We start from the raw sequence: 21,419 nt of genomic DNA on the forward strand, positions 1-21,419 counted from the left end.
TTTGTCAAAAGCAAACACAACTGCTAAAAATTCTTTTCAATAGTAGCATAATTGCGTTGGGCACTATCTAGAATTTTACTAGCATAATGAACACTACTGCAGGTTGCTGCTAACGCGACACTACGATCAAAGACCCTTCGATGAAACTGTGTGTGATGCCATAACCGCAAACGGTGGTGTAAAAAAAACCATCAAAAAAGGTGCAAAACGTTTGCGATGACAGATGCATCAAACACGGTTCAGAATTTAGTTGCGTGTGCGATGCATGGCATACGGTTCAACTCAATTAACTGTTTGGGATGAGGAGGAACAAAAGAAACGGGCAGCCAGATGAAGGCGTGTGTGATATATAGCATATGGTTCACTGGGAGGAACTGTGTGTGATTAGGCAACACAATGGAAACGGTTCAATTGAACAAGATGTGTGTGATACGCGGCAAACAGGTCCGTAATCAGAAATGTCTGCGAAGACCAATAATAACACAGACGATTGCTGCTAATATGCCATGTGAATTGCTCTGTCTACAGTAGAATAACATGTATATATATATAGAACTGAAATAAACATCCAATTACATAAGTGACTATACAGATCATTCGCACACACCTCAATAAACAATTGCATGCATTCTAAAGTAGGACAAACGATCGTCTAGTCATCTACTTCTTGTGACGCTCCCGCCACTGCTATGCGGCTCGATCCCTCGTCTGGGTCAGGAAGAACACAGTTCCTCATGTCAATGATCCGCCTGTACATATCGTAGCTTGTGTACGCGTCCACGGCCGCGTACTTGACATGTTGTTCATCCAGTCTCTCATGCCACACACTGTGCCAGGCGTTCTTGTCCTTATTGCTCTCTTCCTTCATCTTCGCATAGTAGGGGTCGATGATGGCCGAGGCGAGGTCAACCAGGGAGTTCAATTTGTTTTTGTCGCTGCCCCAGACCTTGTAGTGGTGCTGGATGTTGACAAGATTCGGGCATTTCAAGTCCGAAACCTTGAGCGCTTTTAGATCGTTGGTGGTGTCCACCGTAGCGAAACTGTAGTCGGAGCGATTGATAAACCTAGAGAAACGCTCGCAAGGCCTTGTGGCAAGGTGGTAGTGGTAGACGAGGATGTCATGTCGCACGCACAACTGGGCGACGGCAACCTTCTGATCGTGCCCAGCACGACCGATGGTGTACTCGAGGTCGAAGCCAACCACTCGGTACTTGTCCTCGGCAAGGAACTGCTCCATAGTTTGGATGGAGCTCTCCACCGAGACCGGATCATTCATGTACACCACCGAGAGCGCCTTCCCCCTCACGTGGGTGTCCACTATGTGATGCGTGGTGAACTGCCCGCCGTTGTCGTCGTCGACCGCTGGGAGCGCCATTGGAGCCACGGGCAGCGCCATTGGAACCGCTGGATGTCCTCTCTGATGTGTCCTCATGGGTGTGCTTATTGTGTCGTGTGAGACAAGAGATGAAGGTAAATGGCCACAGGAATAAAAGGGGTCGGGTGGCATGGATTCTCGGCGCGTCCGCATGGCAGCTTTTGTAGCGGGTAACTGCATCGTCACGCCGCGCTCGATGCAACCGCTTGCACACGAATGTGCGTAATCGTGCGCCGGCCCCAAACACTGGCAGCGCGCGTGGAGGGACGAGGGCAGAGCACCCGGAGGGACGCGAGAGCAGAGCGCGCACGGCGGGACGTGAGCAGAGCGTGCCGCGGCCGCCTGAACCGCAAGCAACCACACGCATAGAGCAGTTGAACACGCAGGAAATGGTCGCCTAAGAGCCGACCGACAGTTGCGTCGCTGCGTAGAGAGCGGCCGTGTGCTACCACCTCCATCTAGTCTATAGTATCCTTTATATTCTGTGCCATACTTTGCCCTTAAATTTAACCAACAAAATGTTAATGCATGTTTTAAAAATTATATAATTGGAAACTATGTTCAAATACAAATCCAACTATATAATCTTTGGCGACATGCATTCGTATTTTATTAGTTAAATCATACTTATAAACCAGGACGATGGTATAGTAGGTAATTAAATCGCAAACATTTTTTTATTAACCGTATGTGTACGTGGCCTTTCGTCCTCCTCTCGCACGTCTTGTCACCCCGCTGCCGCAGACGACTTACAGTGCAAGCTTGCGCAGCGCGCGGGGGCGTTCTTTTGGCTAAACAGTGGCGCCAATGAATCGTCGGCGAGCCGTTCCCGCGCAAGCTTCCCGCCCGACTCGGTGAAATCCCCCAAAATCCCAATGCTTACCGGCCTGCTATAAAAACCCTCACGGCCGGCGAGTCCTACGTCGCATTTTCCCCTCCCTCCTTGTAGCTTATCTCGTCTGCTTCTCCCACAATCGCCTATGGCACCGGTCCGTCGTCGTCGCTCAGCCACTCCACCATCATCAGAGGACAGCTCCAGCTGGGAGGCTACACCGTGGCAGCGGCACAGTCCCCGGCATAGTGTAGTGCGCGTGGCGTCCCTGTTGGATGTGCGCGGAACACCCACCACACGCTCCGCTGCCGGTTCCCGTCGGCAGCTGTTGCCGGCCGCCGTTGCCGTCACACCACCGTTGAAAGCCAGGGCCATCGCCCGCTTCGTCGCCGTGGCCCGAAGGCGGGAGGTGGCCATCGTGGCTGCCACCCCACCGCCGGCCACTATGGCCATCACCCGCTCCGCCAATGCGGCCCGAAGGCGGGAGGTGGTGGTCGTGGCCGCCACCCTACCGTCGACCAACGTGGCCGCCAGCCCATCGTCGACCGCTGGGGTCATCACCCGCTGCGCCACCGTCGCCCGAAGGCGCAAGGCGGAGGTGGATGCCCGCACGTGCGTCAGCGACCTTGCGCGCTACAGTGAGTTCCTGCGAGAGGAGGAGGAGTGCCTCGTCGAGCATGCAATGAGCCTTACTGCCGCCGTGGCCGCGGCACACGTCGCCTCAGAGGCGAGGAATCAGGAGATCTACAAGGAGAACCACCGCTTCGAGAGGGGTTATCTGGAGCAGCAGAGGGCGTTTGAGGTGAGCGTCGCTGAAGCTGCAACAACGGCAGGCACCGCATTGCGGTTGCCCAGCTCGTCGGTAGGCTCCTCCTCCTCCGCCTCTTACTGAGCACGCTCGACAGAGGAGAGGCAGCTGGAAGTAGTACAAAGCCCCTCCGCAGTAGTAGTAGTATTTAGGGGCTATTTTGTTCAGTTCATCTGACTATAGATGTGGTGGAACTATACAACGTACTTAAAATTAGCTAGTATATATAGTTGAACTAGCTATTTCAGTACATGGTTGGCAACAATTGGGGAAAAGTTTTGTCGGTTTAGCTGTTGAGTTGAACTATTTGTATATATTAAGAACAACTGCTTAATCTATGAATGAAATTTATGCTTAATTACTGAATTTTAGTTGCAAAAAATAGATACTGCTAGTGATTTTTAGCTTCATATTTTGACAAATCGCAGTGTTACAAGGATTGACAAATCTTACCAAATTGTTTGTACGTGGTTGCACACGGGTCATCCAAAACAACCATTTGCGTTGAAGGGATGCACAAATTCTGCGGTGCTCTCACTTTGCATAAGGGTGTTTTGTCTAAAACGTTTGCGATCAAGAGATGCAGAAATCCTGCTCGGCACATTTTCTCTTGGCTTCCTGGGGAAGCTATCGGTTTGCATACGGGTGTTCTAACTAAAACGTTTGCGATGAGTGTTCTATATTAAAAAAGCGAATTAAGCTGCGGCTTGGGCGCCATTAATGGAGAGGATGCGAGCAAGGCGGGCGGCCATGGAAGTCAAAGGGCTCGCTTCCCAGTGAGCCTGCGCAGCGTACAGCTCGCACGCTTCCCGGTGAGCCTGCGCATTCGAGGACAGCTTGCATGCCTCAGTCAGCCTGCGCACCGGACGGCGCTCGCACGCCTCCCGTTCAGTCAAGGTCAAGCAGCTGTCCGCACGGCACCTCCTACAACCATTAAAACCAAGACACATGGCGTCACGTGAATGGTTAACAGAACGCACACGGTTTGAATTATACAAATGTTTGAGATATTAAAGAGGCAGCTATTTTTTCAAAATGCCTTTGTTGGCTGTCATTATTCGAGTGCGCCTTCTCTCAAAATGGACACGAAAAATACCACAACATGTCGGTTGCCATTCCATGATAGAATGCCAAGTTTCATGAATTTCAGACGACTTTTGGATTTACTAGAATTTAAAAATAAAGCACTCAACGTTTTGCCGGCAATCAACGGTGCCCTGGTGTTTGAAATCCATTCCCATTTATTGCCTGTGACCTAAGCATGCACCCAAGGACACAGATTTGATTTTCAACCAATTTATATGCACTGGAGCATGTGCATGTAGTTCAAATTTGAATTATTCACATAAATGCATTGAAAACTCAGTTAATGCATAAAAGTGTCCAAACAAACCCCGAAAAATCACGAAAATTCACACAACACTCCTGTTGTTCTATGTTGACACAAGAAAAAATTGAAAGCAGATATCGTTTCGTCCCTAAAGGTGGGACGTTCCCTACCGAAAACCATCATGCTTGTTGTGAGAAGCTCCGCTTTGTAAGAAGCATATACCCAAACCTACCCCAAATGGGACAAAATTTGTACCACAACATGTTGATGCTGCTCCATGATAGCATGCCAAGTTTCATGAATTTCAGATGAGTTTTGGATTTACTAGAATTTAAAAACTTGGCATCTCAATGTTTTGCCGGCAATCAACGGTGCCCTGGTGTTTGAAATTCATTCCCATTTCTTGCATGGGACCTAAGCATGCACCCAAGGACACATATTTGATTTTCAACCAATTTATATGCACTGGAGCATGTGCATGTAGTTCAAATTTGAATTATGCACATAAATGCATTGAAAACTCAGTTAATGCATAAAAATGTCCAAACGAACCCCGAAAAATCACAAAAATTCACACAACACTCATGTTGTTCTATGTTGACACGAGAAAAAATTTGAAAGCAATAAGAGGCAATGGATATCATTTCATCCCCAAAGGTGGGACGTTCCCTACCGAAAACCATCATGCTTGTTGTGAGAAGCTCCGGTTTGTGAGAAGCATATAACCAAACCTGCCCCAAATGGGACAAACTTTTTACCATGGCATGTTGATGCCACTCCATGATAGCATGCCAAGTTTCATGAATTTCAGACGAGTTTTGGATTTACTAGAATTTGAAAACCAGGCATCTCAATGTTTTGCTGGCAATCAACGGTGCCCTGGTGTTTGAAATTCATTCCCATTTCTTGCATGGGACCTAAGCATGCACCCAAGGACACATATTTGATTATCAACCAATTTATATGCACTGGAGCATGTGCATTTAGGTAAAATTTGAATGCACTAAAAACAATATAAATAACAGTAGGAAAACATGATGCAAAATGAACGTATCAGATACTAGCATGAGCAGGATATGAACACCATGAACATAAATATCATAGAGGCTATGTTGGTTTTGATTCAACTATGTGCATGAGCATGTGCCAAGTCAAGCCACTCGAAACATTCGTAGGATACCATATCATCATACCACATCACAATCATTTTAACGCAATGTTGACATCCAAGATAAACCATTATCCACTCCTAGCTACTTAAGCATGGCATGAGAAACTATAATCTCTAATTGTCATTACAAAAATGTTTGATCATAATATGCTGAATTATGGATACTAGGTTAAACACATTTACAAAAATAGAACAAGTTGAGTTCATACCCATTTCTCTCTGCCACAACCAATTCGCCAAATATCGTCATTATTGCCTTTCACTTGCACGACCGAACAATTTGAAAATAATAATAGTGCAAGAGTGCCATGGATTAAGCTGGAATTTGCAAACATTTTATTCAAAGGGAGAAGACAAGATAATTTGGGCTCTTTGTTAGATTAACAATAATGCATATGAGAGCCACTCAACATTTTCATTGTGGTCTTCTCCTTGGTATGACTCAATAAAAAGAAAAGAATTTCAGAGAAACACACTAAAATATTTTTGGGGTTTTTTGTTTTTCTTGAAGAAGGCAAATCAAAAGAAAAAAACAGAAAACAAGAAAAACTATTTACACAGGAAAGCACCCAACAAGCAAAAAAAGAATCAAGAAATCTTTTTGGGTTTTCTCAAAGTTCTACAAACACATAAGAAGAAAGCGAGAAAATAAATCTAGCATGGATAGTACATTGAAGAAGTGTGGACACCGACAACTGGAATGAAATGTGTAATCATGAATATAATGTCGGTGGAAATACGTACTCCCCCAAGCTTAGGCTTTTGGCCTAGCTTGGTATCACCGTCTGTAGCCTGCGTAATAATTGGAGTGATAACTCTGGGAGGCTCTTGGTGCAGCCTCCTCAGCCCGCCGAGCAGCCACAACCTCTGCGTTGTGTGTGCGAGCCTCGCTCTCAAGAGCATAATACCTTCCTTTGCTGTGATAATCAAAGAGAGCAGGAGCAGGCAAAAAGGTGTGCACCACGGGACCTTTATTAAACAACAGGTTATAAATATAATCAGTGGTCTTGCCCTTAAGGAACTTATGGCGCTTTATGGCCTCAAAATCTAAGTACTGAGTGGGCAGGATAGGGTCATTAGGCCAAGGTGATACGCCTAGCTCCCTTGCTAGATGTGAAGCATAAATCCCACCATAAAAGTATCCACTACCAGCGTTGTGTTGCAGTCTGCGTGCAACAATCGCTCCAAGGTTATAACATTTATCACCGGTGAGAGCAGTGTGTAAAAGGCTCATGTCAGGGGCACAAAGTGTGCTGCAATCCTGCTTGCCTATGATGCATTTGCCATTAAAGAGTGTGAATTATTGAATCGATGGGAAATGAATGCTCTTTATTCTACCTTGTGTCACTCCTCTAGTCTCACCATAGAAAAGGCTAGTCAAGAATGTCTCATACTCACATCTTGGTGGTTCGTCCAGCGAGCCCCAAAATGGAATTTTGCAGTAGTTAGCAAATCTCTCTAAAGGTATGGTAAATGGATTGTCATAGAGTTTAAACGAAACTCTAGACTGATGAGGATGAAATTTAAATTCTTTAGTAAATGATTCTGTGAGGCTAAGATGTTGGTTGCACTTATCTTCCATGTAGGGACTGAGCTCGACGTTGTGAACATACTGCTCAAATTCGTCTTTAATACATGCCCTCACCATAAAATTGTTGCATGACCATAGGCAGGATTTGGTAGCTACTTCCCGTATCAAACTTACGCTTGATTCAACATAAGACCTCCTCCTCGAACAACTCCTAAAGAAATCATCTTATTCCTATGAACAAAATTCTGAATTTTTTTAGTCAACAAAACTTCACAAGATTGATAGCAACTACTCATAGGCATGTATAGAGGCCATATTAAGCATTCATACTATTTAGAACTCTAAGAATTCAACACACAAGCTCATCCACAACAGCACCAAGAGTAGCTAATTATTCAAAATATAAACCGCTAAAACAAAAACTAATTGGACCAATGGAGGAGTCACATACCAAGTAGCAATCCCCAAAAACAGTTTTGGAAACGGAGCTTTGAGCAAAGAGATCGAAATCGGCGGGTTTGAGAGCAAGAACACGAGAGAGAGAGAGAGAGTAATGGTGACTTTTTCTGGAGGTAGGTGATGACATGGGCTAAAGATGTAAGTGAGGGGGCCCACGTGGGGGCCACAACCCACCAGGTGCACCCCCTCTGATGTTATTTGCACTAAAAATTCAGAAATATTCAAAAAATTGTATTAATTTTTTAGGACATTCTAAGAACTTTTATTTTTGGGTCATTTTTTATTGCACAAAAAATCTAGAAAATAGGATAAACATGGCATTTTATTTTATTTAACTAAGAAAAATAGAAAACAAAAGGCAAGGACAGAAGGTTGTTCCTACTAAGTTCATGAACTTCATACCTCTCAAAAGTGATCCATTAATAAGGTTGATCAAGTCTTATTAACAACCACCTTCGATTAGCATGAAACTGAAGAACTTTCGTAAAACACCAAGTTACCTCAACGGGATAAGCATATCCCCAACGATACGTATATCATATTTCTTTTTGGCAGAAGGTAGAGGTAGTTGAAAACTTCCAATAGTGAGTGTCGGAGATTTTTCAATAACATTTATACCATTCACTTGGAATTGTTTCTTCGGAAAGTGCACCGTATGCTCATTACCATTGATATGAAAAGTGACCTTGCTTTTATTGCAATCAATAACATCCCCTGCAGTATTTAAAAAGGGTCTACCAAGGATAATCGACATGTTGTCGTCCTCGGGCATCTCAAGTATAACAAAGTCAGTTAAGATGGTAACATTTTGTCAGGACCCCGATCCTAAGTCACACCGATCTAGCATGTAACACGTCATATCACTTTGCGGCCTCACGCACGGTATTCCCACAGGTGCCACCTTACCTGGCCCGGGACCGTTTGTGCCTTTTGGCTCACGTATATGATAGTGTCACTAGCATCCATATGACAAAGAACCCGGGCCGACATGACTAGTCATAAACCCAAAGTGGCACTAACTTACAGGGACAGGCATACATGACCCAGCAACGAATGTGTCGGTCATCAGTGAGTGAATCTGGGCTGTCGGAGCTAGGCTAACAGGACTCCGGTAGACACCGCGTGACATTTCCCCGAAGGGACAGACACAGGAACGAAGAAGGACACATGCCGGCCAGCCTAAGTGTTCCGGAGCAGTAGCAAGCTACCATGGCTCAGTGGAAGCACTAGGAGACATTTCCCCATAAGAGAGGCTACCAAGAATGAACAACTAGGTTGTCAGATCCCACACATACCAAGCATTTCAGTAACATACACACAATGTGCTCGATATGTGCAAATACAACATGGCATCACAACATAACTCTATGACTCAAGTATTTATTCATTAGGCTCCGAGGAGCCAAGTATTACAAACATGGGTCTCATGACCCAACATACAGAGCATACAAGCAACAAGCGGAAGCATAAACATGTCTGAGTACAGGCAACTACAAATGAAAAAAGGCTGAGAAGCCTGACTATCTACAAGACCCTCCCAAGGGTACAAGATCGTAGCTGAGGTAACAAGCTAAACGTCGAAGTCCATGTGAAACTACTAGTGAGTCTGAAGTCTCTCTGCAAAAACATAAATTAAGCAAACGTGAGTACAAATTTACCGAACAAGACTTACATCAGAACTAGCTACATATGCATCAATATCAATAAAGGGGCGGTGGAGTTTAACTGCAGCAAGCCAGCTTTGACTCGGTGGCTATCGTGAACTACGCCGGCAAGTAACTCTTTGAGGTGGTGCACACGAGTCCACATATTCACCATATCAATACACCACTATGGGCCCGCTCCCGTCTCCCTACAAGAACGCCATCCATAGCACTCATGCTTATCTTGCACATTTTAGGGTATCCAATTTCACTTGTCTATGAACTGTATAGGCAACCCAGAGGTCCTTTACCGCGGACGCGGCTATTCGAATAGATGATGTTAACCCTACAGGGGTGTACTTCTTCACACACGCTCTCGCCACTTACCACCATGTACACGTCATGTATCTCGACAACCTTCAAGCGAAGCCTGGCGAGGGTGTCGGCCACGACCTAACTAACCACACAAGTCCCTAGTCCAGGTTTATCGCCTATTCAGGTTCCATCCGCAAGGAGTCCGACCGAGGTTTCCACATACGACCCCGAATGATGTGTACAGGGTTCCGCGACACCAAACAGGCGCTCGGCATACCAGGCCACGTGCCTACCGCATCACAGCCCACCCCTCGGGTCAGCACTGCGCATGGCCTCCAGCAACTACAAACACCAGAAACTACTTGCAACTCCTGGACACAGGACAAGGGCGGCTAATGAGTCGAGAGGGTCAATTAAGGATCCCAATGAGTGTTAGTAGCTGTTCATGGATCACAAACACAGAACTCAGTTCGTGAGGACGGCTTCAATGAGACAACCCACCATGTACTCCTACATGGCCTCTCACCGCTACCTTTACCAAATCGTGTTCACACACTTAGCTCACACACAGTAGGACATGTTCATCACCATTCCAATTCATCCCCGATGAATCAGACCTGACTCAACTCTAAGCAGTAGCAGGCACGACAAACAAGCATGAATGAGTAGGCAGATCGGGGCTCAAACAACTCCTTCTCATGCTATTGGGTTTCATCTATTTATTGTGGCAATGACATGTCATGTAGAGGAAAAGGGGGTTCAACTACCGCAGCAAGTAACAAATGAATCGTTGTTGTCCTAATGCAGTAAAAGAGAGCAGGAGCAAGAGAGTGGGATTGTATCGGAATGAACAAGGGTTTTTTGCTTCCCTCGCACTTCTGGAGATAGTATAGTTCTTCATCGGTGACATCGATCTCATCGTCGAAACCACTTCTACCGAGAGGGAACAACCACTGGCAACAGAGAAGGAACACAATCAATGCAATGCACAATATGATGCATGATCATGACATGTCAGTATGCCGTGATTTGAGCTAATGCAACTAGCAACAGGTTAAATGGAGTTGGTTTGAATCCAAGATTCAAATTCACACTCCATATGTGGATATTCAAATGCCATTTATATGATTGGTCCTAAACAGCAGCTATAAGTTGTTCTAACATCCATGAAAATGGTACAGGTGGATAGATTGGATTTTTATGATCATTTTTCATATATAAATTATTTCATTTGGAGTTATGGTTGAATTTATATGATTTTTAGAAGTTTATAACATTTTTTGAAATACATAAACCATTTAAGATTTATTTAAATTCCAGAAAAGAATTACCGCGTCAGCATGACATCACTATGATGTTAGCGGTCAATGGGTCGGTCCAGGTCAAACCTGACCTGCGGGACCCACTAAGTTGTCAGCATGTGACTCGGTTGGTTAACTGGGTTAATTGGTTGGTTAACTGGGTTAATTGGTGCTAAACTAGCCCCAACTAAGATGTCAGCAGGGCTGGGCCCACATGTCAGTGGCTCATCTAATTAACTAAGTTAATTAACACTAATTAAACCTAACACTAATTAAACAAGGGCCTGGGCCCACATGTCAGTCAGCCAGGGGAGGTCAAACCCCTGGTCAGCGGGGTCAAACCCGCCGGACTTGGCCCACGGCTCGACGCCGGAGACGACAGACACGACAGAGGGCGTCGGGTTTTGCCGTCCGGTGACCGAACGAGCGGCGGAGAGGCTCTACGCGTAGTTGGCGCTCTTCCGCATCCAACGGGACCGGAGTCAGCGGCTGGGGTGGCCGGAAACGGCGGTGGCGACCTCAATGGCGGTGGCCGGAGCTCGACGCCGATGAAAACGACGACACGGTGCACGGGAGGAGCAACAGGTGACGGTTTTGGGGTCGCGACAGCGGCTCTCGGGTGATGCGAGGGAGAGAGCCAGAGGAGGGGGAGAGGCACTGGGAGAGCGAGACAGGGTCGAGGGGGTGGCGTGGCTGCATCAGGGAAGGCCAGGGCGAAGCGGCAAGCAGGAGGTGGCCGGGGCACGTGCTTGCGTGCAGTGGCCACACGCCTCTCATCCTCCTAGCGGGAGGTTGAGGGTGACTGGCACTGCGCTGTGGGCTGGGCCGCACAGTAGCAGGCCGGCCAGGCGGGACAGGTAAGCGCCAGGTCAGTTCTCTCTCTCTCTCTTTCTCTAATTTTGTTTCTGTTTTCTTTCTCCGCTGTTGTTTTTGATTTAGCAAAAATGCTAAACCAGTTTATAAAAATGCTGAAAATATTCATGGGCACTTCTGAAATTAATTCCAACAGCCCAAAAATACTTTCAAGACTATTTGGACATTTAAAAATATTTATAGCATTTAAATGTCCAAATGCAAATACTTTATGATTTAACTCAAAGATCCAATTGTCCTAGAAAAGTGTGCACTATTTTGGGCAGAGGTTCTGGACCAATTCAAAAATGATGAACATTTAAGAAGGGCATTTTGGGTTCATTGAAAATTATTATAGTAAACCCTAGTTGAGTTAGGTGGTACAGGGGGTTTTTGCCATCCCCATTTCAAGTTTCAGGAAAATTTAAACATGATGCAAGGAAGATGCAAACACTAGGCAGTACCACAAGCTAGGGATGTGACAACTCACCCCCACTAAACAAGAATCTCGTCCCGAGATTCAAGCATAGGGTAAGATGAAGGGGGAAACACAACTAACACAATCTTCACGATCTAAGTTGCACTTCATAAGAACGTTGATCAATCATCATCTTTGTCTCGACGTCTTGCTCTGAGAACTCCAACCAACATGACAACGAGAGGAAAGGGAAAACTCTAGAAGATCGATCTTCTCGAAGATCGAACAACCGATGATCAACTCATGGAAGGAGACATAGAACATCCCCCGAGCTAAGAAACGAAGCATACATCCAAAGGGATGGGGTGAAACAGATGACGAAGGTTCACTAGGTAGGCAACAATTCCACACCTAAGAAGATGGTGGACGAAGTCAGAGTAGTGAGGAGTTAATTGCTATGATTCCATAACGGGGCACCTTAGAGAAGGTGACTCGTAGAATCCCTTAAGTGGCAAAAAGAATTACTTTTGATACATAGATCATTGAAACTCTTCATACCAGGCTAGGCAATTCACAAGCGGCCGTCGGATGGAGTTCGAAAGAGTGGCATACTCGGACTAGAATGGATGATGTGGACTACCTTGTTGCAGACAATGCGATGAGTGATATTTGCTTATCATCGGAAATGGATGGAACCCATGGTTGGACCACTTTTGAAGATGATCCTGAGCAGCAATTGCTGAGAAGGGCAAGCCATGGGGAATTGGCACAAGGCGGTGCAAGCTGGGAAAAAAATGCCAATGTCGGGAAAGTTCCAACCATCATATCTGCCTGAGATTCAGATCTGGTTGGGGTCAGGATATTCCAGACTCATCAAGTCTAGAAAGAAAAATGAAAGTTTGCAACACAAATCGATGAGATGGCGTTGCGAGATTCTCAGGGAATGAACTACGATAGCAAGCTCCAAAACATGAGCCGGTTCTGCTACACACGTGTGAACACGCTGTCCCATACAAGCATGACCACATAGTAGTCTTACAACAAAACACTACCGAGTTCTGGTTGGGGACCATCATTGCAGATAACGAAGTCCTTACATAAGTCATATGATTAGCTCTTATGCAGGAACTTCTTCTCCTTGAACAAATCAGTCAGTGGCTTGGTGTGCTAGGGACACATATAGAATGAAGGTTGCAAGTCTCCAAACCACAGAGTACTTCGCACGTATGCATGACTGACTTGGAATGATTCCAGAGGAAGCAAAACAAACTTTTTCAAATTCACGGCGGCAACTTGCATCAAATGCACATGAATTAGAGGAAGTCACTTCTTTCATCCGAACATATACTTCATGAACGGGACATGAAGATAATGCTTACAAAAGTTTCCAACGCTAACTTAGATGTTCAACATGAATCATGGACAAGATGAAAACGTTGTCAATGGGATTAACAACAATCCATCCAGGCTTACATATAGGTGGAATTCCACAATTAAGTGAACATGGTGATAGCATTGGTCAGATCCAAAAGATATAACGGTGTATGCTCGAGGAATCAACCACGAGCAAGACAACATTACGAACATCGTTGGTTCTAATTTGATTTGACGATAGCCCATACTCAAATCAAGGATTGGATAAGACAATAGCGCCGTCAACTGACCACGGGGATCAATCGATGAGGATACCATCTTTCTTCATCAAACACACAAACGCAAGGATATCCCTTTGACAATGAACTAAGTGGGATAAGCTTTCATCTTCCAACCCTCCAAGTTGTTGTTTAACTCAACCAACTAGCTCAAGGTATCCAACACAGTTCCTTGGAGAAAGGGTGGTTTATGGAAAAACCAACTTGATCACAAACTCAACATAGCGGTCAGGTGACAACCTGGTAATACTTCCGAGAAGATATTCGGAAAATCACGAACCATCGATATGTTATTAAGCTCGAGAACAATCTTCCTTTTCAAGGTAAGACAACATGATCAGAAGAGCAAGGGATTCAATCCTAACTCAAAGATTGAAGAGTGCACCAGAAATAAGGACAAGGTAGCACGATCAATCCTAGAATAGTGATTCGATAACCAACATGCTAAGAATGATATTAATGTCCATTAACTACCAAGCAACACGGTTGCTAGGAGTATTGATTTCACGCATCATGGTTCACTTGTCGGCATTCCGGTTGCGACAACACGGGACCGAGGAATGAAAAATGATGGCAAGAAGTATCACTGCGTCAAGAATTCATGAGAGATGGTGCAATTCTCATGACAATCCTGACATAAAGGGTTACTCTGAGGTAGAACAGAACAAAAGCTGGATTGACATTTTGATCTGCGGAATACAACTGCTTTGACCCAATCCTAGAAATGGATAGGGTACTGGAGTTTGTTTCTCCTAGTCATTCTGGAATAGAATGGCTTGACGAACCACAAGAATAATAGGCATCGATAACACGAATGCACAACTAGTCCTGACTATCAATTGATAGACAGAGGTTAGAATACAACTAAAGAGAGACAACTCCAAGGAACATATGGTTTTCTGAGTTGCGGATGCATAGATTTAGCATGTCAAACAAGTTCAACATATTTCTTCTAGATAATCCATGCAGAAAGGTAGGACTGGCAGATTAGCAATGCATAATGGAGAACTCATCAAGAGCACTCTGGTTGTGATCTTTTGGTTCAAAGAACTTCTGCCATAATGGTTCATGGTATTGGAAGAGCGATATACCACAGACCTCGAGGACTATCACAAAGGTTACTAATATCCTAAAGGAATGAGCAAACACTGTCAACATGAGGTAAGTAGAGTGAATCTTGGGTTCAAGAACCTAGAAATATAATACCTACATACTAAATGCCATCACGGGATGCTTTCGGGAATAATGGCCAGAATCATCACACTGGGGATATAAAGCATTGCTAGATTACTGAGTGGTTCTCTAAGACGCCTAGGGTCATAATAATGGCTTCAACATATATGCCGAGGCAACGAAGTATCTCAACTCGGCTATTAGTGTGGTTAATCTGGCCCAAAGGAACATTGAGAACGGAAAGAAGGGATTTGCAAATGCATCAGACTATTTAGAAACCTGGGATGACTTGGACAGCATAACGGCTGTAAATGCTCAAAAAGATTTGAGACATCCTACAAAATAGTGGCATGACCACTCAACATCACAATATCAAGGTTCCGAGGCCAGCTATGAACATACGGAAGTAGTAGAAACTAAACTGAGACTTGAATCCATCAATCCTATAAGTCTATGGATTAGTAACACGTGATCCTGATAGAAAGAATAGAAAGCCTAGTTCCTTAACCCCGCAGGAAAGATAGGATGACTCGGATCAGAAGGGCATGAGGTAAAGAAGTAAAAAGAGCCTTACGTTCCCTTCCACAATCAATTCCCTTATGTAACTAAAGAATTTCTAGACTCAACTTCGATCAGTTTGGCTTGGTAATCCTATAGGCAGTCAGGCTCTGATACAAAAGCTGTCAGGACCCTGATCCTAAGTCACACCGATCTAGCATGTAACACGTCATATCACATTGTGGCCTCACGCACGGTATTCCCACGGGTGCCACCTTACCTGGCCCGGGACCGTTTGCGCCTTTTGGCTCACGTATATGACAGTGTCGCTAGCATCCATATGAGAAAGAACCCGGGCCGACATGACTAGTCGTAAACCCAAAGTGGCACTAACTTACAGGGACAGGCATACATGACTCAGCAACGAATGTGTCGGTCATCAGCGGTGAATCCAGGCGGTAGCAGCTGGGCTAACAGGACTCCGATAGACATCGCGTGACATTTCCCTAAAGGGACAGACATAGGAATGAAGAAGGACACATGCCGGCCAGCCTAAGTGTTCCGGAGCAGTAACAAGCTACCATGGCTCAGTGGAAGCACTAGGAGACATTTCCCCATAAGAGAGGCTACCAAGAATAAACAACTAGGTTGTCGGATCCCACACATACCAAGCATTTCAATAGCATACACACAATATGCTCGATATGTGCAAATACAACATGGAATCACAACATAACTCTATGACTCAAGTATTTATTCATTAGGCTCCGAGGAGCCAAGTATTACAAACATGGGTCTCATGACCCAACATACAGAGCATACAAGAAACAAGCGGAAGCATAAACATGTATGAGTACAGACAACCACAAATGAAAAAAGGCTGAGAAGCCTGACTATCTACAAGACCCTCCCAAGGGTACAAGATCGTAGCTGAGGTAACAAGCTAAACGTCGAAGTCCACGCGAAACTACTAGTGAGACTGAAGTCTCTCTGCAAAAACATAAATTAAGCAAACGTGAGTACAATTGTACCCAGCAAGACTTACATCAGAACTAGCTACATATGCATCAGTATCAATAAAGGGGTGGTGGAGTTTAACTACAGTAAGCCAGCTTTGACTCGGTGGCTATCCTGAACTACGGCTGCAAGTATCTCTTTGAGGTGGCGCACACGAGTCCACATATTCACCATATCAATACACCACTATGGGTCCGCTCCCGTCTCCCTACGAGAACGCCATCCATAGCACTCACGCTTATCTTGCGCATTTTAGGGTATCCACTTTCACTTGTCTATGAACTGTATAGGCAACCCAGAGGTCCTTAACCGCGGACGCGGCTATTCGAATAGATGATGTTAACCCTGCAGGGGTGTACTTCTTCACACACGCTCTCGCCACTTACCGCCATGTACACGTCATGTATCTCGACAACCTTCAAGCGGAAGCCTGGCGAGGGTGTCGGCCACGACCTAACTAACCACACAAGTCCCTAGTCCAGGTTTATCGCCTATTCAGGTTCCATCCGCAAGGAGTCCGACCGAGGTTTCCACATACGACCCCGAATGATGTGTACAGGGTTCCGCGACACCAAACAGGCGCTCGGCATACCAGGCCACGTGCCTACCGCATCACAGCCCACCCCTCGGGTCAGCACTGCGCATGGCCTCCAGCAACTACAAACACCAGAAACTACTTGCAACTCCTGGACAGAGGACAAGGGCGGCTAATGAGTCGAGAGGGTCAATTAAGGATCCCAATGAGTGTTAGTAGCTGTTCATGGATCACAAACACAGAACTCAGTTCGTGAGGACGGCTTCAATGAGACAACCCACCATGTACTCCTACATGGCCTCTCACCGCTACCTTTACCAAATCGTGTTCACACACTTAGCTCACACACAGTAGGACATGTTCATCACCATTCCAATTCATCCCCGATGAATCAGACCTGACTCAACTCTAAGCAGTAGCAGGCACGACAAACAAGCATGAATGAGTAGGCAGATCAGGGCTCAAACAACTCCTTCTCATGCTATTGGGTTTCATCTATTTATTGTGGCAATGACATGTCATGTAGAGGAAAAGGGGGTTCAACTACCGCAGCAAGTAACAAATAAATCGTTGTTGTCCTAATGCAGTAAAAGAGAGCAGGAGCAAGAGAGTGGGATTGTATCGGAATGAACAAGGGTTTTTTGCTTCCCTCGTACTTCTGGAGATAGTATAGTTCTTCATCGGTGACATCGATCTCATCGTCGAAACCACTTCTACCGAGAGGGAACAACCACCGGCAACAGAGAAGGAACACAATCAATGCAATGCACAATATGATGCATGATCATGACATGTCAATATGCTGTGATTTGAGCTAATGCAACTAGCAACAGGTTAAATGGAGTTGGTTTGAATCCAAGATTCAAATTCAAACTCCATATGTGGATATTCAAATGCCATTTATATGATTGGTCCTAAACAACAGCTATAAGTTGTTCTAACATGCATGAAAATGGTACAGATGGATAGATTGGATTTTTCTGATCATTTTTCATATATAAATTATTTCATTTGGAGTTACGGTTGAATTTATATGATTTTTAGAAGTTTATAACATTTTCCGAAATAAATAAACCATTTAAGATTTATTTAAATTCAAGAAAAGAATTACCGCGTAAGCATGATGTCACTGTGATGTCAGTGGTCAACGGGTCGGTCCAGGTCAAACCTGACCTGCGGGACCCACTGGTCAGTGACTCGGTTGGTGTAACGCCCCGAGACCGACGCTCCAGATGCCTTCCTTGTTTTGCGAGTCAGTTGTGTTTTTTTATTTGTTTGTTGCATCTCATCATGGCATCATCCGCATTGCATCGGCACTCGTTGCCGTCATTGTTTTTTAAAACTTGCATCCGCTCATAGTTGCCGCGTCCCCCCTTGCTTTCGTTGACCGTTTCGAGACCAACCACACTTGCAATGTTGCTCCTCGTTTTCTCTCTTGTCTTCTCTGGGGCCTTTTGTCAGACACTTTGTCTTTGTCGACCCCTCTCAGACCACCCCTCGCGCGCGTCCGAAAATTGTCCCGAACCCGACCCGGGTTGTTGTTACCGATGGGTCCGGATCATCCCCTAACATCCCTAAATCATCATCGGTTTCTCGTTGGACTCTCCTACCCTATTTTTTTCAGGCCATCCGATTAAGATCGGAGGGACCAAATACCCCTATTCAAAATTCACTTGTTATTTAAAGGCTAACCCTAAAACCTAGGGAGAGTTGTCCCATCGTTCCCTCACCCGCCGCCACTACTCTCCCGCATCCACCTCGGGATCCCTCACGATCCATTCCACCCAACCAGATCGCACCGACCGCCTCCCTCGTTTTCAGCATCGAACCAACCCCAGGCCCTCGATCCACTCCTCGCCCGAGCCCCGGAGCTCCTCCATGTCGTGCTCCTCCTCGAGCCCGAGGACATGCCTCCTTTGCTCGATCCCCACCAGCCAGCAGCCCCGTCGCGCCGGCCATGCTCCTCCGCGCTGGCCATCAGCAGCGCACCCCGGCGCCCTGCTCCGGACCTCGACCTCGTCGCCCTCGACCCCGCTCGACTTGCCGGAGAGCCGTCAGCCATGGAGACCACCGCAACAAGGCCAGCCCCCCTCGCCCTTCTCCTTTTTCCTCCATCCTTCTCCACCTCCCTAATCTCTCTGCCCCCTCTCTGCTGCTATGGACAGGGCTTCGACGCCGCCGTCCTCATGCTGCATCGCCATGGCTACAACCCGGGCCTTCCTCGCTCGATCTGGACCAGGAGGGTCCCGAGCATCTCCTCCACCGCCAGGGGAGCTGTCATGGCCATGGATGCCGTCCGCCGCCTCCAGCTCGAAACTCCGGCGGGCCCAAGCCTCGGAGGTGACCGGATCCGGTCCAGATCGAACTCCCCAAGCCCTCATCGCCGGCCTCCCCTACTGCTGTTTCTGTTCTTCAGAGACGAGAGTAGTAGCGGCTCGCTCGTCCCGAGCGTTGACCACGCCCTGCCTCGCCTCGATGTGCCTCCATGGCCCGCAGCCAGCGTCAGGCCTAGCCGAAGCCAGCCAGCCTCAGCCTCTCCCTCCTCACCATCTTGGGCTTGGCCCATGGGTGAGCGCCCACAGCCCCTCCTCTGTTTAGCCCATGTTCTGTGTAGTTTCAGCCCGTTACGTTTTTTTCCTGTTTTAGCGATTTTTGCATTATCCAGTGAACGTCTGTTTTACAGAAAACCCCTAGACTTCATGCATTTAATAACTCCACAATCGTGCATCTTATGTAAATATTTTATACATGAAAAATGCTCAGAATTTTATCTAGTTTCATAATACGCTGCTTGCATCCATGTTTAAAATGTTTAAATTGCTGTTTGATTAAATTTGCTTAAATGCCATGTTAAAATGTTTTATTTCATAACTAAATAACCGTAGCTCCGATCTTAATAAACTTTATATGTAAATGGGGTAGAAAAATGCCTAGTTTAACATGGTGCACTTCATTTTGCTGTTTAACAACATTAAAATATGTTTTAGGGCAGAACAGTACCAAATCTAAAATATTGCATATGAGGATTTTCCGGAATTGTTATTTGTTGTTCCGGCCTCATTTAAACTTGCCTAAATAGCTAGTTTACTTATGCTTCACCTCTTGCCATGTTAATCAACATTTAATATTGTTGGGTACATAAACCGAGAGTGAACTAAATAATTGATGTGGTGTTTTGTCAATATGCAACTCGTTGCATATTGAGCTCCACTTAACTTGTAGTATTGTTTGTTGCACTTTGCCATGTCATGCCTCATTAAACCGGACATGCATCGTACTTGATTGTGCATCATGCCATGCTGATGCTTGTTGGTTTACTATGTTGTTTTTTTCTTTCCAGTTTGCTTCTCTCGTTAGCTTCGGTTTCGTTCCGGAGTTGTGAGGATTCGTTCGACTACGTCCGATTGTCTTCTTCATGGACTCGTTCTTCTTCCTTGCGGGATCTCAGGCAAGATGACCATACCCTCAAAATCACTTCTATCTTTGCTTGCTAGTTGTTCGCTCTATTGCTATGCCGCGTTACCTACCACTTGCTATATCATGCCCCCCAAATTGCCATGAAACCACCTCTAACCTTTGTCACCCTTCCTAGCAAACCGTTGTTTGGCTATGTTACCGCTTTTGCTCAGCCCCTCTTATAGCGTTGCTAGTTGCAGGTGAAGATGAAGATTGCTCCATGTTGGATTATGTTTATGTTTGGATATCACAATATCTCTTATTTAATTAGTGCATCTATATACTTGGTAAAGGGTGGAAGGCTTGGCCTTATGCCTGGTGTTTTGTTCCACTCTCGCCGCCCTAGTTTCCGTCATACCATTGTTATGTTCCTTGATTTTGTGTTCCTTACGCGGTTGGGTGATTTATGGGACCCCCTTGACAGTTCGCTTTGAATAAAACTCCTCCAGCAAGGCCCAACCTTGGTTTTACCATTTGCCTACCTAAGCCTTTTTCCCTTGAGTTCTGCAGACTCAAGGGTCATCTTTATTTTAAACCCCCGGGCCAGTGCTCCTCTGAGTGTTGGTCCAAACCCGTCAGTCGCCGGTGGCCACCAGGGGCAACTCTGGGCTCGCCTATCGGAAGCTTGGACAATCCGGTGTGCCCTGAGAACAAGATATGTGCAGCTCCTATCAGGATTTGTCGGCACATTCGGGCGGCTTTGCTGGTCTTGTTTTACCATTGTCGAAATGTCTTGTAACCGGGACTCCGAGACTGATCGGGTCTTCCCGGGAGAAGGAATATCCTTCGTTGACCGTGAGAGCTTATAATGGGCTAAGTTGGGACACCCCTGCAGGGTATAAACTTTCAAGAGCCGTGCCCGCGGTTATGTGGCAGATGGGAATTTGTTAATGTCCGGTTGTGGAGAACTTGATACTTGACTTAATTAAAATACATTAACCGTGTGTGTAGCCATGATGGTCCCCTTTTCGGCGGAGTCCGGGAAGAGAACACGACTTTTGGGTTATGTTTGACGTAAGTAGGAGTTCAGGATCACTTCTTGATCATTACTAG

This window comes from Aegilops tauschii, chromosome 5, assembly GCF_002575655.3.
Source record: "Aegilops tauschii subsp. strangulata cultivar AL8/78 chromosome 5, Aet v6.0, whole genome shotgun sequence".
NCBI lineage: Eukaryota > Viridiplantae > Streptophyta > Magnoliopsida > Poales > Poaceae > Aegilops > Aegilops tauschii.